The following is a 22,117-nucleotide window of genomic DNA, read 5'->3' as shown; positions in this document are numbered from 1 at the left end:
GCTGGCGCCCCAGAACTGTGGTCTCTGCTTGAAGCTGGCCTCCATGCTGAGGCCGAGACTGACTGGGAAAGACCAGACAGCGTGGCCTTTTCCTTCCTAAATCACCTCCTTCTTGAAGAACCATCTCAGGGTCTCAGGATCACCCTCTGGACTCGTCAAGCAGAGGAAAAGACTCATGAGTGTAAAGATAAAATTATGGCAGGAAAGGTCATGAGATCAGTCTTATTTAAACTGAATCTAAAAATTAAAGTGAGTTCTGCTTTCAGGACTAAAACTATAATCCAATATATGAAGAAATTTGAATCACCCCTGAGCTCATGAAGCTCCTCTTGTCAAAGTGACCTTTAAAAATCTTTCTGTGAGAACTGTGGATGGTATTTAAGACACTGGCGACTTAGAACATGGAAAACCCCCCAATGCCACCACTAGAATTCCCAGCACTGCTGTGGTGTGAGTCACTAAAACACGAGAGCCTGTCAAATTACCTAGAAAAGAGTTGGGGACATAGAACTCTCCAAGTTCTCTAGAAACACTTTTTTAAAAAAATTTTATTAGTGAAACACCATGAGGTACAGTTGTAGACTTAGAAATTTTTGTGCTTGAATTTCAGTTATACAATGATCGAGTACCCATCCCTCCACCAGTGCCCATTCTCCACCACTACTAATCCCAGTATCCCTCCCACCCCCTCAACCCCCATCCCACCCTGCCTCTGTGGCAGGGCACTCCCTTTTGTTCTCTCTCTCCTTTTGGGTGCTACAGTTTGCAAAAGAGGAATTGAGTGGCAATCATGTCCGGTCTATAGTCTACTTTCAGTATGCATCTCCCATCCTGGGCAGATCTTCCCAACACCCTTTAGCTGGTGCTCCCTTCTCTATCTGAGCTGCCTTTACCCCTAGAGTGTGTAGCTGGTCTCCAATCCATGGAGTCAACCTCCTGGTATTTATCTTGGCTATTCTTGGGTGTTAGTCTCCTATTTTGTTACTTTATGTTCCCAAGGTGGATGCAATCTTTCTATGTCTGTCCCTCTCTTTCTGACTCATTTCACTTAGCATGATACTTTCCATGTACTACCACTTGTAGGTAAATTTCATGACTTCATCCTTTCACACAGCTACATAGTACTCCATTGTGTAGATGTACCAAACAACAATGAGATATCATTTCACACCACTGAGACTGGCCCTCATCCAAAAGAACAAAAGCAACCCGTGTTGGCGTGGATGTGATGAGAAGAGACCCTCCTTCACTGCTGGTGGGAATGCCAACTGGTTCAGCTCTTTTGGAAAACAGTATGGACGATTCTCAAAAAATTAGAAATTGAGCTCTCATTTGACACAGCAATACCACTCCTGGGAATGTACCCCGGAGAGGCAAAAAAAGATGTCAAAGTGACATCTGCACTTGTTTGTTCATTGCAGTTCTGTTTACAATAGCTAGACTCTGGAAAAAAACTGGTCCCTGATCTACCACTCAATCCTCACCATCCCTCTGATTTGACTAAAGGGCATCCACATATCTGGAAAGTGAGTGAATATGCAAGGGCCACAGACTTAATATGTCCCATGGATCCCCACAGCACCCCTATTTCCTTTCAGCTAAGCAGCATGAGGCCCCCCTTTCCTGCGTATGGGATTGTCTCCAGGACTTGATTAGTGCAAGCAAGTACGGAACTTTAGAGAAGAGAATGTTAGCTACCAACAGCCCTCTTGCTCCAAACAGTCTCCCCTAGTCAGGCATCTGCTCTGTTGCTTTTGATACCATCTTCCATGGCACATTGAACCCCCATGCAAAAACCATTTTCCCAGATAGATATTTCTTCTTTTCCTCATGTATAGAATTCTAAAATGACAACTTTCCCAAGCTTGCAATAGCCTTACTACCTCTATACTAAGTTATCCTGGCTATCACATGGCTATTTTCATTTCACTTAATGAACAATATGTAATAAAGTGAAATAAATGAGAATCAAGACAGGTGCATAGGACACAATATAAACTACAAGTGCTTAGAATGTGATGTTGATAATTTTTCTTGTTTTCCAACAATCCAAATCAATGGAAACTGTGACATTTTCTGTCAAACAAAAAAGACAAAATTAACCAAGAATAATTTTAAGAGAAAAGACTAGAGACCATTGGCACATAGCATCTTTGTTATTTTTCTTTAGTGTCATTCAAAATTGACTTTGAGCCAGGCAATTACAAAATTAAAAAGTCTGTGGATCAAGAACCCTTTTAGTCCAAAGCAATGCTGTGATGCTTACCAAGTGTTTACAGCTCCAAATAATCTGACAACAAGAAAATTATCCTGTGCTGATTTTTGAATCCTATTTTCATATGCTACAGGCTATGACTGAATTGATCTTAATTTTCCATGACAATTTTGAAAATGCAAGTAGGATGAAGTTCAAGTAGAATGTCAATATTGCTTGAGGTAGTCATTCCCTTTGATGAAAGCATGACTAATTATTGGTAGAGAAGATTTCTGATTAAGTGAAGGAAAATAAAAGATGCAATCAGTGTGTTAATGAAGAGAATTTTATGGTATGCCTACAAAACAAATACACGATGGTGTAAATTCTAAATTATCAAAATAGCAGTTGATAAATGTCTTAACTGTTTTGAAAATGTCAACATCTAAGAGCAGAAACTGCTACAATTATTGGAATGATGTTTTGGCCTGAGTGGAAGGCTTAGCAGAACTAGAGACCCAAATTCGCTCTTACTGATTTATTTTCTGATCATTCTATTTGCCATTTCTTAAAGTTTTGTTGGAATAAGTAACACAAAGTAAATTTGTTATGTGCCTAAGGGGGTAGGTTGGAATTGGAAGAAACGGGGTATAGTTGAAGGGGAGGTCACACTGGTAGTGTTGGAACACTAAACGCTTGGAATAAATGTATAAACCCTTTGTAAATCACGGTGTTTTTAATAAAAATTAACTTAAAAAATAAAAAGTAGATACTCTTCTTCCCTCAATAATAATGAAAATGGGGACAATAAGAGTATCAACAATAATAACAACTATTATTTACTTAGCCTCTATTTATTGCTCACTCTGATAATTACTGTTTAAACAACATTTTTTACAATTTTGACAATAACTTTGTAAAGTAAGTTTAATTGAAATTGTTTTCATTTTAGACTTGAAGAATACTTGCTTAGACTCATCCAGAGGACATTATATATACCTCATACATACATACATATATATGAAGATATATTTATTGTTTCCTTTGTGAAGCTGTATCCAAATCTGTGGCATCTTTGCAAGAGTCATACAAAAAAACCTCTGTTAACACAACCAGAAAGCAGACTTGCCACAAACCACATGCTTCACTTGACTATATTCTGTCACTCAAGAGCCTTAGCAGATGTAGGTTCTGAGTCTTCTAACAATTCTAGGGTCTAGCAGTGATTTGGATTCTGAAATAAATCTCAACCAGAAAGCACCTAAATTTTCCTGCAACGTACATGTGGTCAAGCTATGAGTGCAGAAATTCTGGGATAGAATTTGCAACTCTCAGTAATTGTGCTTTAATCAAAATCTCCCTCTAGTTTTCAAAGCAGAAAATATTATGGCTATCAGAATGATATGCTCTACATCCTCAGATACCTGAATTTAAAAAAACATATTCCTTTTTCATACAAAAACAATGGCATACTGGATTCATACATAGATACACAATATCTTCTCTATACAATCATCCTTCATTAGACACTTAATTTATTTACTTATCTTCACTTGTTGAAAATAGTGCTTCAGTGAACAATAGTATGCTTATGGCTTTTCAAGTTAGTGCTTTTCTATTCATTAACATTACTTAGTAATGGAATCTCTGGAACTTATGGCAGATCTATTTTTAACACTTTGAAGATACTTTGAAAAATAACATTATTTATATTCCTTAGATGCTAGCCCAATTTACATTCCCACCAAAAATATGTATAAGGCTTTCTTTTTGTTGTGATTCATTTTTAAGGGAAAAACAAAATTTACAAAATGATACACTTGAGGAATGACTCAAGCAGATTCAACAGGGATTTATGTAACTGATTAAACAATTGAGATGATCTTACCTACATGGCAGATTTCTCTGCAGTGATTTTTCTTGTTAAATGAATTATAAATAAGGACATTCTTACATTAATAAAAAATGAAGGAATGAAAATTGTTTTTATCAAAGTTACCTGGGTTTACCTATCTAACTTATAAAACTTGTATTTGAAAATACTTGAATAGTGTTTAGAAAATTATGAAATGTGACCTGGGGAAGAGCTAAAGACATGTCTCATACTATTTTTGTGTGTGTGAAGCAAGATAGTTTATATTGAAACTTATATATAAAGATGTGAGGGGAGAGAAAGAGAGAAGTACATGTTCTAGAGAGAACACAGATTTCTCTGAAGTGGAAAGAAGCAAGCAAAGAAACAGAGACAAGCAACAGACAGAGATACATTTTGAAGGGATAATACGGATTGGAAGATCAAGGTATGCATAGTATAATATTGATATTTCTGGTGTTTTAGTAAATTTGAAATAAACCCTGTCTTTATTTTTGTGGTATATTCAGTACTATGGTTACAATAGTATTAAAGTGTATAGTATTGATGAACAAAATCACTGCACCTCACCACTATCATTATTACTATCAGCAGTAATAGTTTTATGTACTTCAATCTTACCACATTATATTTTTGCTCTAAACCAAAATTTTTTTCAGTTACAGTAATGGTTCTTAGCACTATCTATCCCTTCTACAGAAGTTCACAGTAATAATAACCAAATAGTGCTTCTAATAGTGTTAAAGGTAAAGGCCCTCCCGTTGATCGTCGATTTGCTCGAGCGGGCCCAGTAACGTCTCCATTGGAGACTTTGTTGTTACTGTGTCTGGCATATCGAATTCTGAGTGAAAATGATTCGATACGCCTTTGTCAGCACACTTGTTACTCCACCCACACAAGAAGATTGCTACCCAGGATGTTGCCATGAATTTTTCTAAAAAGAAGCACTGTAGCACTGTCCTCCCGTTGTTCATGGATTTGCTCAAGTGGGCCTAGTAACCTCTCCATTGTGAGACTTGTTATTACTGTGTTTGTCATATTGAATACGTCACGGGTAACTTGCCAGGCTTTGCCGTGCGGGCGAGATACTCTGGGTAGCTTGCCGGGCTCTCTGAGAGGAGTGGAGAAATCGAACCCAGGTCAGCCGGGTCTGCCGCATGCAGGGCAAATGACCTACCCGCTGGGCTATCACTCCAGCCCCTAAAGAGAAGAATCATCTTAATCGTAAATTCATCAAAGGAAAGAACTTTTTTTTTTGCTTTCCCCCCAGTAGTAACTATTCAGCTGCTTCTCCAGCTTGCATACTTGATAGTTAATTTTGAAGAGAAAAAAACAGAAACCTCTTTCATATATAGGGTATAAAAAAACACAGCAAGGTAAAAACAAAGATCCAAAGGTGGTAGAGCCTGAGATCTGCTCTACAGGCTTGAGCTAACCATGCGGGGAGATGAGGCAAGGGTGGAGACACTTGTGGTGTGAGGGAGGGAATCTGACACTTTGGGATTGGAACAATGTATGCATAAAAGCCTATCATTAACAGTATAGCACAGCGGTAGGGCGTTTGCATTGAGCACAGCCAGCCCCACCAAGCCAACCGTGACAGTATTTTAAAGCACAGTGACTACAATAATTTTTTTTAATTTTTATTAGTGAAACACCATGAGATACAGTTGTAGACTTACAAATTTTCGTGCTTGGGTTTCAGTTATACACAATGATTGAGTACCCATCGCTCCACCAGTGCCCATTCCCCACCTCCAATGCTCCCAGCATCCCTCCCATCCTCCCACCCCCCATCCCACCCCACCCCTGTGGCAGGACATTCCCTTTTGTTCTCTCTCCTTTTGGGTGCTGTGCTTTGCAAAAGAGGCATTGAGTGGCAATTATGTTCGATCTATAGTCAACTTTCAGCATGCATCTCTCATCCTGAGAGGCTCCTCCCAACACCCTTTACTTGGTGCTCCCCTATCTGAGCTGCATTCTCCCCCAGCATCTGCAGCTGGCCTCCAAGCCATGGAGTGAACCTCCTAATACTTATCTTGGCTTTTCTTGGGTGTTGGTCTCCCATTTTGTTACTTTATATTCCCCAGATGAACGCAATCTTTCTATGTCTGTCCCTCTCTTTCTGACTCATTTCACTTAGCATGATACTTTCCATGGAGCACTACTTGTATGTAAATTTCATGACTTTATCTTTTCTAACAGCTGCATAGACTCGGGCACTCGGGTTTTTTCCAGATTTTGGCTATTGTGAATAGTGCAGCAATGAACATAGAAGTGCAGATGTCATTTTGACTACATTTTTGCCTCTCCAGGATATATTCCCAGGAGTGGCATTGCTGGGTCAAATGCGAGCTCAGTTTCTAATTTTTTGAGAATCGTCCATACTATTTTCCAAAAGGGCTGAACCAGTCAATATTCCCCCCAGCAGTGAAGGAGAGTCCCTTTCTCGCCACATCCGTGCTAATACAGGTTGCTTTTGTTCTTTTGGATGTGGGCCAGTCTCTGTGGTGTGAGATAATATCTCATTGTTATTTTGATCTGCATCTCCCTGATGATTAGTGATGTAGAGCATTTTCTCATGTGCCTTTTGGCCATTCGGGTTTCTTCTTTGGGAAAGTTTCTGTTCATTTCATCACCCCATTTTTTGATGGAGTTAGATGTTTTCTTCTTGTAGAGTTCAACCAGTGCTCTGTATATCCTTGATATCAACCCTTTATCAGATGAGTAATGGGTAAATATCCTTTCCCATTCTGTAGATTGTCTTTGTATTCTGGTTATTGTAGCTTTTGAGGTGCAGAAGCTTCTTAATTTAAGACAGTCCCATTTGTTTATCTCTGTTTCCACATATTGGTTGGTCAGTGGAGAGTCGTCTTTGAAGATTCTATTAGCCTCAATATCGTGGACGGTTTTGCCAACCTTGTCTTCAATGTATCTTATGGATTTTGGCCTGATGTTGAGATCTTTAATCCATTTTGATCTGACTTTTGTGCATGGTGTTAGGTCGAGGTCTAAGCCCATTTTTTTTGCATGTGGTTGTCCAGTTGCCAGCACCATGTTGAAGAGGTTTTTCTTGTTCCACTTCATATTTCTTGCTGCCTTATCAAAGATTAGATGTTCATACATTTGGGGTTGTGTTACGAGTATTCCATCCTGTTCCATTGATCTGCGGCCCTGGCTTTGTTTCAGTATCATGCTGTTTTAATGATTACTGCTTTGTAGTAGAGTTTGAGGTTGGGGAGGGTAATCCCTCCCCATGTCTTTTTCCCAAGAATTGCTTTAGCTATTCGTGGGTAGTTGTTGTTCCGTATCGATATCAGGAGTGCTTGATCTATTTCTTTGAAGAATTTCATGGGTATCCTTATAGGGATTGTGTTGAATCTGTATAATGCTTTCGGGAGTATTGCCATTTTGATGATGTTGATTTTTCCTATCCATGAGCAGGGGATATGTTTCCATTTCCTCATGTCCTCCTTTATTTAAAGAAAGAAACAGAAACCTAAGCGAACATGTTATCATGTTCATCCTTAGTCTGACAATCAGACTAAGGATGAATTGAAGTGATAAATGCCAACAAGAAAAATAGTTTGTTTGGCTTACATTTTTGGTGACATGGTATTTTAGAACACATCTACTGAACTGATGAGCACCGCCTGTATATTTGGGGCTGTTGTTGGCACAAATACCACAACTTTCTCAGCACTGCTTTTAACGTTGATGAAGAACTTGGCAGAGATCCTGATCATATTTATTGAGTATCTACTTAGTCCAGTACTACCCTGAGTGTAACATGAAAAAAACAAAAACGTAACTCTTTTTTTTTTTTTTGGTGGTGGTGGTGGGAGGGTGTGGTTTAGGCCATATCCAGTAGTACTACTGCTCATTGCATGCTCAGGAATTATTGTTGGCTGTACTAGGGACCATATAAAATGTCAGGAAAAAACAATATGAGTCTGTGAGACTACGTTTTATGTTCTAGACTATCATCTCTATGATACTTATTTGATATTTATGGTGGTTTCTTTTAGGGCTTATTAAATGTAATTCTCTTAGTAAAAGCATTTTCCAATATAACTTGTGTCCTTGTGATGTGCCTGTTTATGAGGAGTTTCCCTTGTCGCTATAAGTCTTTTAATCTTTTCCTTGATATGTAATTGTATAAAATTACTATTCATAATTTCTCCAAGTCTTTTTCTGCCTTTATATTTCTGTGACTCTTCTTATGTAAATAATAGCATTTCTATTTTTTTCTTCTGTGTTCCTGGATTCAGATTTGTTTTCTATCTCCTCCATTCATGCCTTTCATCTCAGCTACATTCTTCTAAGTTCACAGTTTTTGTCAATTTCTGTCAGTTTTGACATTTTTTTGTCTTTCAATTTCAACTATTGTTCATGCATACTTGCTTTCTTTCAGAGCTAGTTCTTGAACTCAGAGCCTCACAAATGCAAAACAAGTACTCCACCATTGAGCTCCGTGCCCAACCCCATATTTGTTATCTATTTCTCCATCTGATAATCTAATAAAAATGTACTATCAGTGTACCTAATTGTACTGATAGTTCCTGCATCTCTCTTGATGTATTTAATCCTGTATGTCTGTCAGTGACAGTGAGGGATGTTTAATGCCATCTGACTTGATGTCTCAAAGCAAGTTATGAGGACTAGGAGCACATTTCCTTTGGGATATTAGGTTCTTTATCGGGGAATGAGTTTTAAATCAAAACTAAACTTAATTACTGTGGATGATTTTAGGTGAGAAGTGAATGGGGAGAAGAAAGGAGAGGCAAATCCCATGGGTCAAGTTTCAGATACCAAGAAGGCTTTATTGGCTGTTCCATTTGCTACCTCTCACAATACAGCTGCTGCAGCCGATAACTTTCTTGTAAATCATTAAGAATGCACAAAGTATATTACTTTGGAAGGAATCAAGTGGTTTATCTGATCTATTTCTTTTACTCCTTAGTCCAACTGGACTTTGGCATTGACCTGTGGTCACCCCAAAACACTAATACTGGACACACTAGTATGTATCATTTCCTACACATGGTGCTATAGTCCTAGTCTAGTGTGCAGTATTGATATAACAAATGACCGCACATTTCATTGCTTAAAATGACAAATATTTATTCTTGTAGAGCTGGAGATAAGAATTAAAAACTCAGTTTCACTGACTAAAATCAAGTGAGGCAGAGTTGGGTCCCTTCTGGAAGTGACAGGAGAGAACACTTTTCTTTTCTTTCTTTCTTTTTTCTTTTTGGGTCACACCCAGCTATGCACAGGGCTTACTCCTGGCTCTGCATTCAGGAATTACCCCAGGAGGTGCTCAGGGGACCATATTGGATGCTGGGAATCGAATTCAGGTTGGCTGCATGCAAGGCAAACACCCTACCCACTGAGCTATCACTCCAGCCCCAAGAACACCTTTCTTTGCCTTCTTCACTTTCTGGTGAATACTTGTATTTCTTGATGTGTGGTCCCTTCTTCTCACTTCAAAGCATCTCACTCTAATATTACACTTGTAGTAACATCACAGTTGCTATCACGAACTATCTCTGCTGTGATTGTTGTAGACCTCCAGATGACCCAGGACATCTCTTCCTCTCAGTTTCATTAATGCATCATTTCTTCAAAATACAGCTGCTTTACCAAGTAAAAGTAACATTCACAGGTTCCAGGATTAAGACATGGACACATTTGAACTATTTCAAAATTATTATTTCTAAATCCATTATTCCACCTATCACGACTTCCCAAACTAATGTAGGCGGAGAAGCTTTAGATCACACAGATACTTCTGAAACATCTACCATAAACAGTTATTATGCTCAGAGCACAAAGGGGTACTGGGAAGCACAGAGTTTATAAATATAGATGAGAGAGTCCCTTTCCTTGTAAATAAGTGCTTACTACACATTTTGTATACAGAAGATAGAGCAAGATTGGCATGATGTGCACTGTATATGAAATAAGCTAGCTTCGAGGTATAGAATTGTCATATTTCAACTCTGTTCTATTGGCATAGCTGTATCAAAAGGACCTGTAGATTCTGTGATATAAATACACTTCTCTGGACATAACATAGGGCAGGACTGTGTTCTTTTTACGCTATCAGTCTTTTTTACTGGTCAGCCTCTATGTTAGACACATGGAAATCAATGCTGGGCAGGGGTGAGGGTGATATTAAACACAGATAGAGCCTAGCTCTTAATCTTTCTTTTTTTCTTGCAAACACCTAGTACACAGACAATTTTATTTCTTTTTTGTTGTTGCTGTTATTTTTTTAATTAGTGAATCACCGTGAAGTACTGTTACACACTTACAAACATTTGTGCTTGCATTTCAGTCATACAATGATCAGTTACCCATCCCTCCACCAGTGCCCATTCTTTTTCTTTTATTTTGTCTGGTTTTAGTTTTCGTGGGCTGGAGCGATAGTACAGCAGGTAGGGCATCTGCTTTGCACATGGCCGATCCAGGTTCGATTCTTTCATCCCTCTCGGAGAGCCCGGCAAGCTACCAAGAGTATCCTGTCCGCATGGCAGAGCCTGGAAAGCTCCCCGTTGAGTATTTGATATGCCAAAACAGTAACAAGTCTCACAATGGAGACATTACTGGTGCCCGCTTGAGCAAATCGATGAACAATGGGAGGACAGTGCAGTGCTGACAGTGTTGGTTTTGGTTTTGATACCAGTGTGGCAGGTGGTGGGAGTTTTCTGGTCTGGTGTTTTCGGTCACTCCCTGCAGGGCTGAAACAAGCCTGGGCTTCCTGTTAAGCAAGCCATCCAGCCCTAGAGCCCAGGTCCTATTCTTAAAGAGAATTTCACTGGATCAGAGAGATAGTACAAGGGTAAAGCATTTGCCTTGCATCCTGATAATGCTGGTTTGACTCTCTAGCATCTCAGATGGTTCTCCTAAGTACCACCAGAGGTCATTTCAGAGAGTCAAGAAGAGTACCTGAGCACTGCTTGGTACGGCCTCAACCCCCACAAAACCCTGGGAAAAAATAAGAGTCTGATCGAGTGGGGGGACAAACCACAGGAGATGGTGAGAAATAGCATGTTAAGCTAGAGAGCTCACCAAAGACTCACCACCATCCCCAATACCAGTGCAAATCTCACTGTTTCTAAGTGACAATGAGATAGGGAAACCGAGATGAGAGAACCACAAAAGCACAGAGCTGAGGGAAGCACCACAAAGTCTTGAAGTGGAAAATAGCCAAGAACCCTGGGCATGTTAGTGCCTCTCTTTCCCTTCATGCTCTTAGGAGGAGACCAGAATCACAGTGGTCTGTGACTCCCAGTCTCCTCCAACCTGTCTTTCCCCCTCCTCTCTTCTTTCCCATTTTTCTAGCAAAGTAATAAGACTTGGACACTATAGGTTTTATCAGTACCTTCTCCTCCCCAGGCTTCAATTCAATCCCTTGCATTAGAGCACACTCAGTGCCAAGATATCGGCAAGAGAGAGAAAGAGAAAAATCAATTGCATTGATGTCACAAGTCATCAAAGGGCCTCATTTTATTTCAGGAAGTTTTTTCTCTCACTTTCTTAGAGCGCTGGCTTTCAAAAGGCTTCAAAGCCTCGCACATTCCATCACACCCTTGAGTGGAGACAGGGCTCAGCTATCTGCCTTCCCAATTGAGGAGGCAGTACCCCAGCCCTCCTTTGCAGTTCTTTCCGGCAACTCCGGAGTACTCCAGCCCATAACCCCCCTGACTCATACCACCAGATGCTGATGGATGCTAGAGAATGCATAGCTACAGCAAGTCACAGTCTGAACATCATTAAGACTTCTTCAGTCTGATGCTGGCTGAGGTCTATTCTTGCACCCCACCCTCCTGCCACTGCAAGGGAAAGAAGACTGAAAAAAAGCCTTTCCTCCACTCGACTTCCTCCCTGGTATTTATTTCCACAGTGTCACCAAAGAGCACACATGATAATTACCAGAGCCTGGAAAATGAAAAGTGCTATTGTAAGAGACAGATTGGACCAGATACCTCTGAGCACATTCAGAGCAGGCATCCTGCAAAACCACTGCTCCAGGAAACCCACAAAGACCCCATAGACGTCATCATTCCTCTGGCTAATAGTGACTCCATCACTGAATGGACGCGAACAGTACCCAACTCCTGGTGCTCACATTCTCCTTGGGAGGACCCTAGAAGTCTGAGACAGAGATTGTTCAGTCACTGCGTGGGAGGGGGAGCAAATATCTACTGGACCCCTGCCTGACCTTAGGGGCAGTGTTCTTTGAGGGGGCTTGCTGATGTCCTTGTCTGTGCCTTCATTAGCCCCTTGCGTTGACCCCCAGGATTCTCCGATCTGCTGAATTACCACAAACAGGTCAAGAGGTGACAGCGTGGTGGCGCTGAGTCAAGCCCAATTCAGAAGCACAACTACAAGGAAGGGGACCTTGGCAGAGCTCCCACTTTGGACTGATGGGTGGCATTCACAAAACCACCATTGCCAAGTTGTTATGGTCATTTTTAGTCACAAATTCTGCGGTTTGCTTGAATGGGTGCTATTTTCTCCAGGAGTAACTCAGAATGCACTATGTTTTCACTCTTGATGGGAGATGAATTTCTTTTGAAATACATTTTGCAAACTGTAAGAGAACAGATTAACTGATTTTCAGTCACTGGGATTATAATGTATTAGCAAAGGGGAAAACGTTAGTAAACACTAACCTGAGGTAGTGAACTACTCCTAATTTCCTTACTTTAACACAATAGGTGAAAGTTAATTAATTGCTTCTACTCATTCAAAGGGGGGGGCTGGAGCGACAGCACAGTGGTAGGCCTTGCACGCAGCCAACATGGCCGACCTGAGTTCGATTCCTCTGCCCCTCTCGGCGAGCCCGGCAAGCTGCCGAGAGTATCTCGCCCGCAGGGCAGAGCCTGGCAAGCTACCCGTGATGTATTCGATATGCCAAACACAGTAACAACAAAGTCTCCAATGGAGACGTTACTGGGCCTGCTCGAGCAAATCGATGAACAACGGGAGGACCGTGACTCTGACTCATTCAAAAATATTTTTGACTTCTTACAAGTCAGGCATTGTTCTAGATACTGAAGATACAATAGGGAACAAGACAGATGCAAACTTCTCATTCTGCAGGCCTTGAATTTTTACACTTTCTAGTTGTCACCCAGACAAAGTCAAAGGAACCACAGAACCTGTGTCTTCTTTAGCATCACAACTTTCCCAAGAAAATGGGGTAAGGGAGAGGGCATAGATTAGGATGAGTGGATAGCCAGGAGGCAATTGATTATTTTTTTATTGGCGCATAAACTTACTGTAACCACTCACAGGATTGTTGTAAAATAGACTATAGACTATTGTTTTTATTGTCTAATCTTCTTTAAAGAATCTGAATAATTTATTTCTCTCTGTACAGGGAAAACAGAATTTTGTACATATTTTTTACAAAATTATATGAATAACAACTTTGCTAATTGTATGGATAAAATGCAATTTATCGAGGGAAAGAGCAATAAATAAAAATATTTAGGAAAAAAGAGAAACTTGGTTACTCACGTTGTTGTTTCCTTTAAGGGAATATTATTATTTCCTCCAGTTGGGTCCCAGAAGTTTGCAAACTGCCTTCAGAATAGCAACTCTTTTTCCCAGTCTCTGAGCTTTGCCTTCCTCCCTGTTGGCTTCATATTTGGCAAGCTCATGCCATATGGTGGTGGTACTCTCTGGTCATTAACCGTTGGGACCTCAAGAATGAAACCGACCTTGGAAATACCATGAACTCCTTCCTCATCTGAGTGAGATCTCTCTGTTCCCATCCCACCCAACTCAGCTCTGCTCTCAGCTTCTCTCTAGAGGTGAGCCTTATTCTTCCTGCAGCCAATTCATTTTCCCAAAAGATAGAGCACCAGGTCACAGATAGTTCCAGTCTTGCATAATCCCAACTCAGTAACTCTCCAGCAAGAGAAAACTTTCCACGCACATGTTCATAAGGGATCTCTCAAGATTGTCTTGCTCAGAAGCTAAACATTCACACTACAACCTTAGTATATGATGTTTGCTCAGATCCGGGTCATAAATCTATACCAGTGGCTTGGGTAGAGAAATGTAACTGCAATTGGTAGTCTGATCAAATTCAATTGTACTCCTCTTCTCCATCCCCAGTGGATTTGTACTGATTTTATTCTAAAAAAAGAAACCAGATCTCTCACAGTTCCATCTCAGTTATAGGAGCCAATTATAACTTAAAAGTTTAGCTATCTGCATCTGTGGCTATCATATTGACTATCCACCATCTGCACCTGTGGCCACATACTGGATGGCACAACTTTGGATGCCAAGCAGGGTCTTTTTTCTATCATTTTAGGGTTGCTCAAAATATTTGCTGAGCTGCTTGCTTCCACAATCCAAAATTGTCTCAGGACAGACCTCCCCAAGATATAATCTGATAAAAATTTGGGTATGTGGGTTTTGTGACTGAAATTTCCAGGCTTTCTTGGAGTTGATATAGGCTACCTCCCTCCACTTTCTAATACTCCAGGAAGCACTGGCAGTCACCCCCATGAACCAACTCCAGCGCCACTCTGTAAGCTATACTACTGGCCTTGCTTCAGATACCTATATATAACTCTCAAGAGATCAAAAGCCACAGTTAATCTCAGACCCGTGCAAGACTGAACAGACAGGGGTAAATCGAAGGAGGGGCAGGTCAGCTTGGTACCTGCCCAAGCAGAACCCCTGGCAGCCACTTGCTTCCATAATACAAAATCACCAACAAACCTTTCGCCTGACTCCACCATCTCAGGATGGACCTCACTGAGACATAATCTGCTGAAAATTCTGAGAGAGGGGTTTTTGACTGAAATCTCCAGGCTTTCTCAGGGTTGGGATGGGCTCCCTCCACCACCTTCCTGTACTTCTGGAAGCCTCAGCAGTCACTCCCACACCCCAAAGCTGCCACCCAGTTAAAAAGCTACTCCAACCTTACTGTCCTGATAAAAATTCAGAATACTCTGAACAAACACGATGACCTCTTAGTACCTGTATTGCAAACCATAATACACAGAAGGAAAAGGAGAGGGAGAGAGAGCAAGAGGGAAAGTGCCTTCCATAGAGGGAGGCTGAGCTTGGGGATTGGGGTGCTGGGGGATGATGGGAGGGAAACAGGGGAAATTGGCAGTGATAAATGCACACTGGTGGAAGGATGGGTGCTAGATCATTGTATGACTGAAACTCGATTGTGAACAGCTTTGTAATGACCTATCTGGCGGACATTCAATTGAAAAAATTTTAAATAATAATGAGTTCATGTCCACTTCAATCAGATTAATCAATGGCTGAATAAATAACAGTACTCCTACATTTAAAAAATATTTGCTGAAACAAGAAGGTACTGTATTAATTAACTATTGCTACTCTAACAAATTACTATAAACTAAAATTACAGAAATATTACCTCTTAATTCTGGAGACCTGCAGTCACCTTTCTTCTTCAAAGGCAGACCACAGCATCTTCAAATCTGTTTTCAGCATCAAGTTGCCTTCTCTGTCAAATCTCCCTCTGATTTTACTTAGAAAATCTTCCTGATTTCAAGTACTTTAACCACATTGGCCGTGTAATCACCATGACACGGCTAGAGAGCCCCTCAGCAATCTCTCACCACCTGTGCTTGGTGGTCTCGAGACGCTTCCCCACCTTGGCCGGCTAAAACCATGGGCAGACGAAGGAGGAAATGAGGGCCAAGCTGGTGGGTGATCAGTTCCCATTTATTCCATTCTCCCCACGCACCTGATCCAATCTCACTAAGCTCCCATTTCTAGTCTCACACTGCCCCTCATTCCCATCTCCTACTGTCCCCCATGCTAGTCTCTCTGTGCTCCATCTCACAGCCTTGTCTCAAGACTCTCTCCAAATCACAGCATTGAGGGTAGCCACCACACATCTGGTAGAAAAATCAACGTATGAAAGCCCTTCTTCTGCTCAAGGGCAAAATACCACTTAGGGGTGTTTCTCCTCTCTTTAGTCCAATAACTTAATTAATATATTAATTAACATCTTAATTCTACTTCTTAATGTTAGTTATTTTGTATGGACACAGTAAGAGATATATTAAGCTTGTAGGGTAACTCTCCTGGGGACATTTCGCTATATATCTCAGACTACAGTGCTCAGGCCAGATTGATCACTTGATCACTTGACATCCCGTTATTCATCGATTTGCTCGAGCGGGCACCAGTAATGTCTCCATTCGTCCCTGTCACATGCTAGTGTAGCCCAATGGCATCTGCTCATTCTAGGAACATGAACATCCTCAAACGAATTGTTCAGGATTTTGACGAAGTCTGACCATCTCATAGGTGAGCAGCCACATGGTCTTTTAACATCCTGTGGAATCCAGTCAGTAATGGCTCTAGTCCAGCAGTCGGCTCCAAATCTCATTACGTGTTCAGCCCATCTGATTTTCGATACCTTGGCAAACGAGACAGTGTCCCTGATTCTTGACCATCAACGAAGGTCGGAATTCCAGATCCTTTCTCTCATTTGAGTAAAGCGTGATACTCCAAGTATAGCTCTTTCGATTCCTCTTTGAGAGACCCAAATAGCGTTCTCATCCTGTTTTCATAGGGCCCAGGTCTCTGAGGCATATGTTAATACAGGAAGAACAGTGGAATCGAAGAGATGTGCCTGGAGCCGGAGGTTCTTCGACCTCTTAGCTATATCTTCGGCATTCTTGAAGGCATTCCAACCCGCTCTCTACCTCCTGTGTAGCTCAGGTCATTCATCATGTTGATTTCTCGTCCTAGGTACACATAACTGTTACATGGAGATGTTCATTCCGTTGAGAGCAAATGGAATGCCAGGAACGAGACTGTTTCTCATAAACATTGTCTTCGTGAGATTCAGCTGTAGTCCGACCTTTCCACTCTCACGATCGAAGTCAGCCAGCATTTGTGCGGCTTGGCTAAAAATGTTTGGTGTTATTAGAACAATGTCATCAGCAAAGTGGAGGTGGTGTAGTTTCTGACCGTCTATCTTTACTCCCATTCCTTCCCATTCCAGTCGTTGCATGACGTTCTCAAAGGTGGCACTGAAGAGTTTCGGTGAAATGGTATCACCCTGCCGAACCCCTCTCTTGACATCGATGATGTCTTCTTTGTAAAATGGTGAGATCCTGGTAGTGAATCTGTAATACAGCTCATGGAGGATCCTGATGTATTGAGTTTGAATGCCCTGATTGGCTAGGGCTTCGATGACCACTTCCGTCTCAACAGAAATAAATACAATGGGTCTCAGGCCAGATTAATCTTTCCTAACCCTCGCAGGGTCCTAATCCAGCTGTTACTTTTTGATCATGATCATGACAGAATTTGTCCATGACTTTGCTCTTAACGTATAGTTAAGTATTATGGCACTTTGGCCTGGCCCATTTTGATGCCAGGGTAGCTCACAGCTTTCCCTGGGTCTATCCAGTTCCTTATTGGGACCCTGCTTTTGGGGTACTATGAAGTAAGGGCAACTGAGGCTTAAGTTGAGAGAACAGATGCCCAGGAATAAATATCATTTGGAGTTATTTAACTCCCAAGTTACAAAAGCATAGCATTAACTATCTTCCTGTATCTATATAAAAAGGAAATTGCTCTGAATGAACTATGAAAATGACTTAAGGAGAAGAGAATAGCAATATTTACAATTTAACATAGTCTGATAAGGAGATAAAGGTGATTGACCCGGTTGGGGAAGCAGAGCACAAAGAAAGAGGTTTCAAGTAAACACAGAGGAATGGGAGCTCTATGATGGGATAAACCTAATAAACCCAATAAACCTAAGTTCCTTGTGGCAAGGCTGAAAAGACAAACCAATGTTATCCTACATCTCCACCTTTTCTTTTTACAAAAACACTCAAGCTCAAGCGGGCCCAGTAACGTCTCCATTGGAGACTTTGTTGTTACTGTGTCTGGCATATCAAATACTCTCGGTAGCTTGCCGGGCTCTCCAAGAGGGGCAGAGGAATCGAACTCGGGTCGGCCATGTTGGCCGCTTGTAAGGCAAACGCCCTACCCGCTGTTCTATCGCTCCAGCCCACAAAAACACTAAACTCCTGATATCATAGAAAGTAACACCCAAGTCTCAGACATTTGAACCTGGCTTTCTTTGGGTGCTATTATTCAGCCCACCACAGAGGATGGCAATAAAATACAGGAAGGGACCTAAAGTTGCAAGGCCAATGAAACAGAAATGGAGAGATAAGGGAAGGATGGATGAGTGGAGGCCAGAAAGTAGGTAGAAAAGTCAGACCATCAGATCCTGTGCCATGAGAAAGATCAGGGTTATTTTCTTACAAGTTACACCAAAACCTTTTAGAGGTGAGGAGGGGAAATGAATTTGTATCATTCCAAAGATTACTTGTCTGTGATATGTGTAAAGGATTGTGAGAGTGAACCAAAGAGGAAGCAGGAAAGCAAATTAGGGTACTAATGTTTTGTCTCATTGGGAGGTGGTGAGACTTATATCACGGCAGGCAGAGGAGCAAAAAGAAGCAACTGAAAACTAAGTGAAAAAAGTAATAGAAATTGGTAATGAGCTGCATCTGTAAGAGTAGGGATGAAGGCAGTCCAAAGAGGACTTCTGGGCTTCCAGCTTACATAAATGCTAGTATCTAAAAACACTGGAAGGAAACCAGCAGAGCATTTCAAGAAGGCAGACAGAAAGTATTTAGTGTTGAACCTAAATCTGTGGTCCCCTGGAGATGTGTAATAGGCACACTGGCCGTGGAGCTGAGATGGGAATCTAGAAATCATCAGTGTAGAAGTAGCCACTGGAGCTCCTGTTTTGTGATGCTTGGCAAGATGGAATGAAAAGAGAAGAGGGCCTAGGGCCAAACCTTAAGAAATACTTAATGGCTGGGTAGAAAAGGGGGGGAAATAAATAAAACTGAGCAAGAACTCAGGGATGCAGTTCAGTGTTGGGCACCTACCTTGCCTGCATGAAGCCACAGATTGATCTCCATTACTCCCCTCACATTTACATTCAATCCCCAGTGCCACAACAAAAGCGACATCTAGCACCACAGCCCATTCTGTGAGCACTGCAACCAATTATGTGAGCACCACAACTGAGTGAGTGACCTCAGATACCCCCACAAGTATGAAACCCAACACAGAAATAGCTGTAAAAATTAATGAATGAATAAACAACAAAACAATAAAATAACTGACTAGATTTTTTTTAATCTGCAAAGGAAAGGGTAAGAGAGATAATAGAGCAGGTAAGGTGCTTGTCTTGCACTTGACCAACCAGGATTGAATCTCCTATGGCCCTCCAGAACACTTCCCTGAGTTATCTCTGTGCAGAGTTAGGAATAAGCCTTGAGCATTAGTAGGTGTGGTCCAACTACCCCCAAAAACAGATGGAAAGAAAGAAAAAGAAAAGGAGTTGTCATGAATAGCATAACACTGCAAAACCAAAGGAAGGTTGCATTTTACAAAGGAGGTGATCAATGGGATCAAGAGATGGTGAAAGAGTAAATTAAACTAAGTCCTACAAACTACACAATGGAATATGCCTATTTTTTGCTCTATGAATGTGCTAGAAATTAATGCAGAGGTGCCCAGGGGTCCTGGGCCACTTCCAACAATGATTAAGACCAGGACCACATTGAAATATGCCCACCATGTCCTCTACTACTTGAACTATGCCCTTTGTCCCCAAAATTCTATTTTTACAGAATTCTTATTACCCACAATAACATATATGCTCACAGCATCTTGGACACAATGTGGTTACTAAATACTAATGTACCAATTTAACAAAATGCACTGAATAGTAGGAAGTAGTGTTTTGTGGTAGAAAGAGAATGAGCTTAGACTCCCAGACCACACACATTAGAACAAGTCATATTCAAATTATGAATTCTTCACCAGTAAAAAGAAGATAGTAATGATGGTCTTGGCGTAGTCTCAAGAATTGGTGATTGTTAATATTAATAGTTCCTTATTCTCCAAAGTGTTTTTCTTATCTTACTTGATCCTTATCTTATTTGATCCTTAAAACAACCCAGTAATTTATTAACTACAAGCATCCAAGGGCCCCCAGCCAGTCTGTTGTCAAAGCAGGGTTTCTTTTTTTTTTTTTTTTTTTTTTTTATTTATTGAATCACTGTGGGAAAGGTTACAAAGCTTTCAGGTTTATGTCTCAGTCATGCAAATATCAAACACATTTCCCTTTACCAATACTTATTTTTTCCCATGAAGAACCCCAATAAAACCCCACCCCCCACCCCTCCCCGTCCCTGTGAGGCAGATGAATTCTAGTTAACACTCTATCCGCTTTGATTAGATTGTTTCAATAAAAGATTCACCACTATTATTTAGAGTTTACCCCCCCCCAAATCAGACATGCTGAAAAAGCATTGTGAAGTGATTTGCTTTCTTCAGCTGGGTTCAAGAATTAAATGTTGGTTTTGGATTTCTGCTATTTTACCTATTGACCCTGGAAGTATTTCTACTGAAAGTCAGATAGTTAAGAAATTGGTTTCTGTGTTCTGGAGTCGTGGCCGTGCTGGAGAGCCGCTCGTGGGGGGCAACTGGTGGCCTCGGTAGGGCGTGAAGGGCGGAGCGAAACGCCCCCCTTCCCATGAGGTTTTAGTCGCCCCCACACTCCCGGCTCATACCTGCTGTCCACAAGGCTCCCATGTGGCCGCCATCTTTCTTTCCAGAGAGGAGAGGGCGAATGGGGCAACACCCTTTCCCCTCCGGCAGACTTGATGGGCTGGATCAACGCATAGTCCGTTCACTTTTCTGCTCCAAGCTGCTGGGTTCTGCATTAAGTCCTTGTGCTTCTGGGGCCATGGCCGTGCTGGAGAGCCGCTCGCGGGGGGCGACTGGTGACCTCGGTAGGGAGTGAAGGACGGACCGGAACGCCCCCTGACCCATGAGGTTTTAGTCGCCCCCACTCCCCCGGCTCATACCTGCTGTCCACAAGGCTCCCATGTGGCTGCCATCTTTCTTTCCAGAGAGGAGAGGGCGAATGGGGCAACACCCTTTCCCCTCCAGCAGACTTGATGGCCTGGATCAATGCATGGTCCGTTCACTTTTCTGCTCCAAGCTGCTGGGTTCTGCATTAAGTCCTTGTGCTTCTGGGGCCGTGGCTGTGCTGGAGAGCCGCTCGTGGGGGGCAACTGGTGACCTCGGTAGGGCGTGAAGGACGGACCGGAACGCCCCCCTTCCCATGAAGTTTTAGTCGCCCCCACACCCCCGGCTCATACCTGCTGTCCACAAGGCTCCCATGTGGCCGCCATCTTTCTTTCCAGAGGGAGGAGGGCAGAAGGGAGCAACACCCTTTCCCCTCTGGGCAGAAATGATTGCCTGGATTAACGCATAGTCCTTTCACTTTTCTGCTCCAAGCTGCTGGGTTCTGCATTAAGCCCTTGTGCTTCTGGGGCTGTGGCCGTGCTGGAGAGCCGCTCGTGGGGGGCAACTGGTGACCTCGGTAGGGAGTGAAGGACGGACCGGAACGCCCCCCTTCCCATGAGGTTTTAGTCGCCCCCACACCCCCAGCTCATACCTGCTGTCCACAAGGCTCCCATGTGGCCGCCATCTTTCTTTCCAGAGAGGAGAGGGCGAATGGGGCAACACCCTTTCCCCTCCGGCAGACTTGATGGCCTGGGTCAATGCATAGTCCGTTCACTTTTCTGCTCCAAGCTGCTGGGTTCTGCATTAAGTCCTTGTGCTTTTGGGGCCGTGGCTGTGCTGGAGAGCCGCTCGTGGGGGGTGACAAAGCAGGGTTTCTAAACTTCCAAATCTTTGACAAGGAAAAGAGTCTCAGGAACAAAGAAATTTGTTGCCTTTTGCTCCTACTAATGGGTGATTATTCTTCTGTACCTGCGTGACAGATTCTAAGACTGAAGGTAGAGGTACGAAGATGAAAGACATGATTTTAGCCTTTTAGTGTTCATGTTGTCATAGAGGAGACAGGTTTAATAACACATGATGAATTATCCAATGAAGTGACTTCAAGGGTAAAGCACTGTGGGAAGCAGTGGAAAGAAAAGAGAGCTTTGGGACATGGTGGTGGGAAA

Source organism: Sorex fumeus, unplaced genomic scaffold (genome assembly GCF_029834395.1).
Source record: "Sorex fumeus unplaced genomic scaffold, SorFum_2.1 ptg000008l, whole genome shotgun sequence".
NCBI classification, from domain to species: Eukaryota; Metazoa; Chordata; class Mammalia; order Eulipotyphla; family Soricidae; genus Sorex; species Sorex fumeus.
This window is presented reverse-complemented; position numbering follows the sequence as displayed.